Source organism: Oncorhynchus gorbuscha, unplaced genomic scaffold (assembly GCF_021184085.1).
Source record: "Oncorhynchus gorbuscha isolate QuinsamMale2020 ecotype Even-year unplaced genomic scaffold, OgorEven_v1.0 Un_scaffold_2676, whole genome shotgun sequence".
In the NCBI taxonomy this organism is placed as follows: Eukaryota; Metazoa; Chordata; class Actinopteri; order Salmoniformes; family Salmonidae; genus Oncorhynchus; species Oncorhynchus gorbuscha.
In genome coordinates this window covers 21,507-30,300 of record NW_025747120.1, presented here as the reverse complement: position 1 = coordinate 30,300, position 8,794 = coordinate 21,507, and the positions used below count along the sequence as shown (strand labels likewise).

At 40.6% G+C, this 8,794-nt stretch overlaps 1 long non-coding RNA gene across 1 annotated transcript; it reads right to left on the bottom strand.

Moving 5' to 3' along the window:
* Window positions 1-3,398: 3,398 nt before the first annotated feature.
* LOC124026262 lies at window positions 3,399-4,856 on the bottom strand. Its single transcript, XR_006837271.1, has 3 exons — window positions 4,761-4,856; window positions 4,568-4,642; window positions 3,399-3,949 (listed from the first exon to the last, which is right to left on the bottom strand). It is a non-coding gene; the product is annotated as an uncharacterized LOC124026262 (long non-coding RNA).
* Between the last annotated feature and the right edge of the window lie 3,938 nt (window positions 4,857-8,794).

The following is an 8,794-nucleotide window of genomic DNA, read 5'->3' as shown; positions in this document are numbered from 1 at the left end:
GCTCTAGTAGAATACCTGCTCTAGGAGAATACCTGCTCTAGTAGAATACCTGCTCTAGGAGAATACCTGCTCTAGGATAATACCTGCTCTAGTATAATATCTGCTCTAGTAGAATACCTGCTCTAGTAGAATATCTGCTCTAGTAGAATACCTGCTCTAGGAGAATACCTGCTCTAGTAGAATACCTGCTCTAGTAGAATACCTGCTCTAGGAGAATACCTGCTCTAGTAGAATACCTGCTCTAGGAGAATACCTGCTCTAGGAGAATACCTGCTCTAGTAGAATACCTGCTCTAGTAGAATACCTGCTCTAGGAGATTAGTAAGAGTGAATCACCCCGTGTTCAAGAATGGCCTTTTTACCTTCATCCAGATTACAACCTCTCACTTTCAGTTATTTGAAAGTGAAATAATCTCCAAAATATGGCTATTTTTAAAACAAGCAATAGAAAGTTGGTTGCAATTTCAGTTTAATCCACCAGAAAAGACAGAACAAATATTAGAACAAATACTATGGTTGAAATCAAATACACTAATTGATTTTAAAAAGACAGTATAATCTTTGTAAATTATTTACATTTACATTTAAGTCATTTAGCAGACGCTCTTATCCAGAGCGATCAGAAATAGGACTGGTGGAGTTATTTCATACATGCAGTTAACAAAAAATATATGGAAATGTCTGTTCTATCCAAAATGACAACCAACTGATTGCAGCATTACCGCAAAAATGGAGGAGGCAAGTGGAAAGGGGACAAGGTAAGGAACTTGTCCCTCGGACCTGCATTAAATACCAACATTTTTCTAAAGACAATTGTGATAAATAACAAAGTATACCAGTTTCATTTAAGGACCAAAAAACACAACCAGAGTTTTGCCATTTAAAATATTCTATAACATTCTTGCAACCAATAGAATGTTATATATATATATGGGGCTACAACCATCCCAGCTTTGCAGATTTTGTTGCAAAGAGACAGAATATTTGGATCATTTGTTTTGGTACTGTCCATATGTAGTGAGCTACAGAAGGACCTGTAGTGTGTTTTTGGTCGCAGGTTCAGAAATGGCCGAAAAATTGCCAAATTTACTTGGAGCCAACTTTGCAAATAGCTCTGCTGGGTGATTTGAAAAGTCATAGTCAATCGATCAATAGAATAATAATACTCTTAGCAAAGGTGTTTATCTTTCATTTACAATCTGTAGAAACTATGAGTATAGAAAGGTTCAGAACTTTTATGAAAAATCACAGCACAGTTGAAAAATATATGGCAGCCAGAAATGTATTGTATTACTATATTATTTAATGTATGTTTGTTTACTCCATGTGTAACTCTGTGTTGTTGTATATGTCGAACTGCTTTGCTTTATCTTGGCCAGGTCACAGCTGAAAATTAGAACTTCTTCTCAACTAGCCTACCTGGTTAAATAAAGGTGAAATCAAAAAATCAAAAAAATCAAAATTGAATGGTCTTCAAAGATATTATGAGGGAAAAAAGTATTTGATCCCCTGCTGATTTTGTACGTTTGCCCACTGACAAAGAGATGATCAGTCTATAATTTTAATGGTAGGTTTATTTGAACAGTGAGAGACAGGAAAACAACAACAAAAATCCACAAAAATGCATGTAAAAAATGTAATAAATTGATTTGCATTTTAATGAGGGAAATAAGTATTTGACTCCCTCTCAATCAGAAAGATTTCTGGCTCCCAGGTGTCTTTTATACAGGTAATGAGCTGAGATTAGGAGCACACAATTAAAGGGAGTGCTCCTAATCTCAGCTTGTTACCTGTATAAAAGTCACCTGTCCACAGAAGCAATCAATCAATCAGATTCCAAACTCTCCACCATGGCCAAGATCAAAGAGCTCTCCAAGGATGTCAGGAACAAGATTGTAGACCTACACAAGGCTGTAATGGGCTACAGGACCATCACCAAGCAGCTTGGTGAGAAGGTGACAACAGTTGGTGCGATTATTCGCAAATGGAAGAAACACAATAGAACTGTCAATCTCCCTCGGCCTGGGGCTCCATGCAAGATCTCACCTCGTGGAGTTGCAATGATCATGAGAACGGTGAGGAATCAGCCCAGAACTACATGGGAGGATCTTGCCAATGATCTCAAGGCAGCTGGGACCATAGTCACCAAGAAAACAATTGGTAACACACTACGCCGTGAAGGACTGAAATCCTGCAGCGCCCGCAAGGTCCCCCTGCTCAAGAGAGCACATATACATGCTCTTCTGAAGTTTGCCAATGAAAATCTGAATGATTCAGAGGACAACTGGGTGAAAGTGTTGTGGTCAGATGAGACCAAAATGGAGCTCTTTGGCATCAACTGATGTCACCGTGTTTGGAGGAGGAGGAATGCTACCTATGACCCCAATAACACTATCCCCACCGCCAAATATGGAGGTGGAAACATTATGCTTTGGGGTGGATGTCATAAGGTGATTGCACCAATTTGTAAGTCGCTCTGGATAAGAGCGTCTGCTAAATGACTTAAATGTAAATGTAAATGTGTTTTTCTGCTAAGGGGACAGGACAACTCAAATCTTGGATGAGAACCTCCTTCCCTCAGCCAGGGCATTGAAAATGGGTCATGGATGGGTATTCCAGCATGACAATGACCCAAAACACATGGCCAAGGCAACAAAGGAGTGGCTCAAGAAGAAGCGTATTAAGGTCCTGGAGTGGCCTAGCCAGTCTCCAGACCTTAATCCCATAGAAAATCTGTGGAGGGAGCTGAAGGTACGAGTTGCCAAACGTCAGCCTCGAAACCTTAATGACTTGGAGAAGATCTGCAAAGAGGAGTGGGACAAAATCCCTCCTGAGATGTGTGCAAACCTGGTGGCCAACTACAAGAAACATCTGACCTCTGTGATTGAGAACAAGGGTTTTGCCACCAAGTACTAAGTCATGTTTTGCAGAGGGGTCAAATACTTATTTCCCTCATTAAAATGCAAATCAATTTATAACATTTTTGACATGTGTTTTTCTGGATTTTTTTCGTTGTTATTCCGTCTCTCTCACTGTTCAAATAAACCTACCATTAAAATTATAGACTGATCATTTCTTTGTCAGTGGGCAAACGTAGAAAATCAGCAGGGATCAAATACTTTCCCCCCCCCTCACTGTAGATGGGAGGTGTTGATGGTAGCTGAAGGCTGGGACTAAAAACTAACAGAAGATAACTAATGTCAAATATATTTTCCATTAAATGTATGTAGTATGTATAACCTGGAAGTGGAAGCCTAAGTATTGTTGGGTTAGGGGAAATTAATAAAGAAGTCAAATCTATTTCATTTGTTTACTCCAATTAAGGGAGGGGTGGTAGGGTTAGGGGGAAAATAATAAAGAAGATAAATATATTTAAAATGTATATATATTTAAAATAATATATACTCTATATATTTACAAAAAATATACACGTGTGATTGGAAATGATGCAGACAATTACATTGATAGAAGCCACAATGTATCTGCAGTATTAAAGCTGATCTACCTCCTAAAAAAGAAGGATAGGGTCTGCCTGAATACTATAGTACCTCTCTCCTGACATTATATACTAAGTGGAACACTTTGACAGTATGAAGTTAGTTATTTAATATGGTATTTCCTTGACAGTAGATTGTATTAAAAGAGAAGTCAATAGAATAGAATATCATGACAAAGGAGATTTTTTTTTCATAAAATGTAAACGTATTTAAATCTCTAACAGAATGCGTCAAGCTTTATAGAACAATTTGAATGAGGAAAACTCATTCAGTCTATATTATCCAGAGTCTATACTATATACCAGTCCTAAGAGCCATGATGAGCCAGCCCGTAGGGCTCCACAGTAGAAGCACCTGTTATCCAGCCCACCGTCCCTCCACCCAGACTGGCCATCATGTCATCCAGGAGGCCCCTGTCCTCCACCAGTATCTCACCTCCAGGGTAAGGCTCTGCTATGAGAGTGAGGGATAAAGACGTGTGTGTTTCTGTTAATACTGATGATGAGTCTGGTTAGGATTTTCATGGGGTAGATAGGGGGGAAAGTGTCTACTTTGCTTCTGGTTCTACACATTCCTTTAAATAAAAGTATACCATTCTCATAATATGTTAGGGCTCTATTCAATCCGTATCGCGGGAGTTCAGCCTTACAGCGTGATTTACATTTAAAGGCAATGTTTCTTTCTTAGCGGAGACTGCATTCACGGCAAATGCTGCATATGTCGGCTCAACTGTCTAAGGCACTGCATCTCAGTGCAAGAGGCGTCACTGAAGTCCCTGGTTTGAATCCAGCCTGCATCACATCTGGCCGTGATTGGGAGTCCCATAGGGTGGTGCACAATTGGCCAAGCGTCGGCCGGGGTAGGCCGTCATTGTAAATAAGAATTTGTTCTAAACTGACTTGCCTAGTTAAATAAAGGATAAATAAAACATAAAATCGTAAATGACCTTTACACCGTGCTATTCAAGGAGATAGATTGAAAGGTCCCTTACATTTGTGTGTCTATAAAATGAGCAGAAAACAGAAATGTATGAAAAGGGAATTAGAACAAGAACGCTGCTGTCATACTCACCAAGTGTGTGTTCAGACATTTTCCTCATTAGGGAACTGGGGACGTCATAGATGCTCTCTGTCATCTCCCTATAATCTGAGATAGAACATGAAAATAAACACAAATACACTTCAATTTGCTGGTAAACAAATGAAAAATATTGAATTAATTTAAAACGCATTCAATTGAAAAATAAACATTTTCATAATCTCACCTTGGCGGTCACTTGCCCTCCTATTGGACAGTGGGAAGTCATAGAGGTCCTCTCCGTCAGTCAAGTCTTCATCTGATTGGTTGATGTGATACTCAGCTACAGAGGAAATAGCAGGTAGGTTTTTGGTCATTTATCAAACACAGACCATTAACATAAGTCATTATCATGTAATATGTTGATATCTACTTGTATTTTGTATCATATACAGTGGTTTCCATAATGGAAGAATCTATGACATTTATGATGGATCATTGATTGATTTATGACATATAACGACACACTGATGTGACCATGAGGGTAGTACTCACAGTTCCGGGGGCTGGTAGAATGTCATACTGATCCTCTTCCTCCTTACACTCTTCCTCCTCTTCTTCATCTCTCTCCTCGTCACATCTCCTTCTAAATCTATGGACACTGTCTTCATCCTCCTCTCCATCTGAAATTACAGTGAAAAGATGTTGCCATATTTCAGAGCTGAACATACAGCTTGGCTCCCCACCTCACCACCAAAGCATTAAATGCCACAACGTGCCCATTTCCTCTTTCCACGACACAACCAAACCATTGATTCCCGCCAACTGCTTGGCACAGCAAATGTGAATGAAAAAACAAACATAATTCCACTTAAATTTGCTGAGTTTACAGAGGATTGATGCTCTACTTACAATGTGAGATGGTGTTCTGGCATATGGCTTCCTCATTACTGAGCTCGTCAGTGAGGGAGAGAGAGAGGGTAGCCCTGTGCCCCACATTTTGGTCAGGGGTGAGGGGGCCAGAGAGGCAGTGGGTAATCCTGTGTCCCTGGTCGAGGTCTTGGTCAGGGGTGGAGGGGTTGAGGGGTGCAGAGAGGGGTCGATGAACCCCCAGTGGTTCCATCATGCTGTCACATTCTGAGCTGTTATAGGTGCTGAAGCGACCTCTGGCCTTCAGGTCATCAGTCCTCACATCCTGCTGTCTGGAGACAAAACAGATGGACAGGCAACACTCAAATGGACAGAAATAAAACTAATGTTTCCCAATATATTTTATTAAACCAACATTTTTGCAGATGATGCATTCCAAGGCACTCAAATGCTGACCAGGAATACATAAAGTATTATCTTAGACAGCTGTTGCATAGGCTATGTCTGCCACTGGAGGCTGCTGAGGGGAGGACGGCTCATAATAATGGCTGGAACGGAAACCATGTGTTTGATACCATTCCACAAATTCCACTCCGGCCATTACCACGAGCCCGTCCTCCACAATGAAGGTGGCACCAACCTCCTGTGCTGTCTGCATAGCAAATCCTCCCATATCTATTTAGTAGTTTCAGGCTTCAAATACACCTGCACAGATTTAATCTATTCTAGCACTGTGATTGTTACAAACAGTTATTTTTTAAGGTTTAACTCATAGGTTATTTAGCCTAATTTGAATGAACCTTTTGGAAGTCGTTCTAGGTATGAGCTCCTGATAAATTACTAGTGTAATGTAATGACAAACAGTGCAGTAGTGTCTCAATAATCCTGAGCTTTCTGTTACCGTATGCAGCCTGGGTCTGTTCCCCTGGGCCTGAGAGATGCATGGCCCTCCACAGCTGGCCAATCCACTCCTCCTCAGATCCCCTGTCTCTGCAGCCTGCAGACACATGGTCAGGGGTAGCAGGGATGAATCTAGTACATTGTTACAGTCTGAGTTAAAAAGATCATCCTTAGTTGTTTGAGGAAGTGTTAAATGACTTTAAGCAATCCAAGTACTGTAGAACACAGCTGGGATGCAGTTAGCCTAGTGGTTAAGAGTGTTGGGTTAATAATCAAAAGGTCTCTGGTTCTATTCCCCAAGATGACTATTTGGGAAATTCCCATCAGTGAGTATGAAGTGACAGTAATAGACCACATCCTGAAACAACATGTTAAACCTACACAGGCATCGGCGCCCATGCGGTTCTGTAGTGACACTAGTAAACAGACCACATCCTGAAACAACAGGGCAGCCTGCACAGCCCACACCACACGGTTCTGTACACCTGAAGTGGGAGTAGAGCTGCCTGTGTGACTCACCAGTACTTTCCTCTTCCCATTCTTCATGGTGATTTCAAACACGTAGTGCTTACGCTTCTCCCTCTGGATCTCACGCACAGACTGCACCTGACCCAACAACAACACTTCTATTTCAGACATAAAGTGCTATACATACTTGTAAATAGTATACTATTAAGCAGCTGTAACTAGGGCATATGGAATAGTGGGTAATGTTCATTGAACACAAGGGAAAGTAGAACAAAGTCCAGGGCAATTGTTCCTGTCTGTCTGGCTAGAAGGACCAGGAAGGCTTTCAGACCAAATCAAATCAAATCAGTTTGACTTACAGTGTAGATGTAGTACAGGCCTCTTAGGTGTGACTGTGGGGGACAGAGAAGATCAGAAGACTATTACTACTTTGAACAGTGTAAATAACATTCAACTTCCCCTGAAAACGTTGGATTTCTCACAGCTGATACTCACAGCACTCCCATGTTTCTTAGTGTAGAAGAATAATGTTGTGTTTTGGAGCCTGAACCAATAGGTTGACCACTTCATTTTCTAAAAGAGAAAAAACACAGACTCAGTGTCCCTCCAGACTCAGTGTCCCTCCAGACTCAGTGTCCCTCCAGACTCAGTGTCCCTCCAGACTCAGTGTCCCTCCAGACTCAGTGTCCCTACAGACTCAGTGTCTCTACAGACTCAGTGTCCCTCCAGATAGTGAAGACCTGATTCTGGATACAAACCATGACTGACTGGCAATAACAGAGTAAAACACAGTAGTATGGAATATATTGGCATAAATAGAAAGCAGTTGACAAAAATATTGGAAAAGCGATCACTTTTAAGTATTCATCAACACATCAAATCAAATGTTATTGGTCACATACACGTGGGTAGCAGGTGTTAATTTGAGTTTAGCGAAATGCTTGTGCTTCTAGTTCTGACAGTGCAGTAATATCTAACATTTCCCCAACAACTACCAGGTAAAGTGAGTCCAGTAATTGAGCTGTTAATGTGACAAGTTGTTCTACATTTTTGAGAGCTTTGTCTTACCATTGTATCTTTCCGTTTCTTCAGGAAGCCCTCGAAAAGCAGCTGTTGCCTCTCCGTTGACATCGTTTCAGAAGTTATCACTTGTACTAAATCCTGTTATTAGTTCTTGTTCAGTATCACTAGTCGATGGGTGACTTCCCCTTTCACTGAGAACTGGGATATCACCGGCTCCATCACCTGCCCACTTCTCCATTCTGACACACAAAATGCTTGTTTGTCCCCATGTTTGTCTTCAGTCACTCGTTATAGAAACGTATGGGATATTAAGGTCAAGTTGACGTTGACTGTGTGTGTTGAACTATACGCGCCTGCATAGCCATTATATGTTCCCACATTTGAGGTGTTTGTCCACTGAGAATTTTGAGCTCAATGAAGAGAACATTATTCTTCAAAGGATTCAATGTCAGTAAAAGCAGGCTACACTTCGTGACATGTTGTACAATGAAAATGTAAGTATGGTGGATTTGAAGAAATCAGATGACTCCAACATTTACACACACTGTTTTGACACTGCTAAAAGATAGGGAATAGTTTGAGGGGGATAATGTGTATGTTATATGAATGGATCAAATCATATTGCAGACACCTGTATCAGATCACACAGTTCTTTATTGTAAATGTTGGAAAAGTCAATGAGAATAAACAGTTCTGTCCATGGTCCAAGGAGGGAGTCAGAGGTGCACTGCATGGCTGTTAATAACATAGTGGAATCTGGAGGCATAACAGTGGAACAGACAAATAGAATCACAATATGAAAGGAAAAAAGCTATTTTAAAAACAGGAAAATAAAACAAGTGGAGGAAGAAGCAGTCATGATAATGTTGTAGTATTTTGTCTTTCAGAGTTAGTGAATGATGGATGTCATTATTAATAACGGCTTTGATAATACTAGATATACAAAAACACATGGGAAATGAATGCATTATCCTCTAGAAGTGCGTCTGTTTCATGCAATGCTGAACAAACCATTCCAAA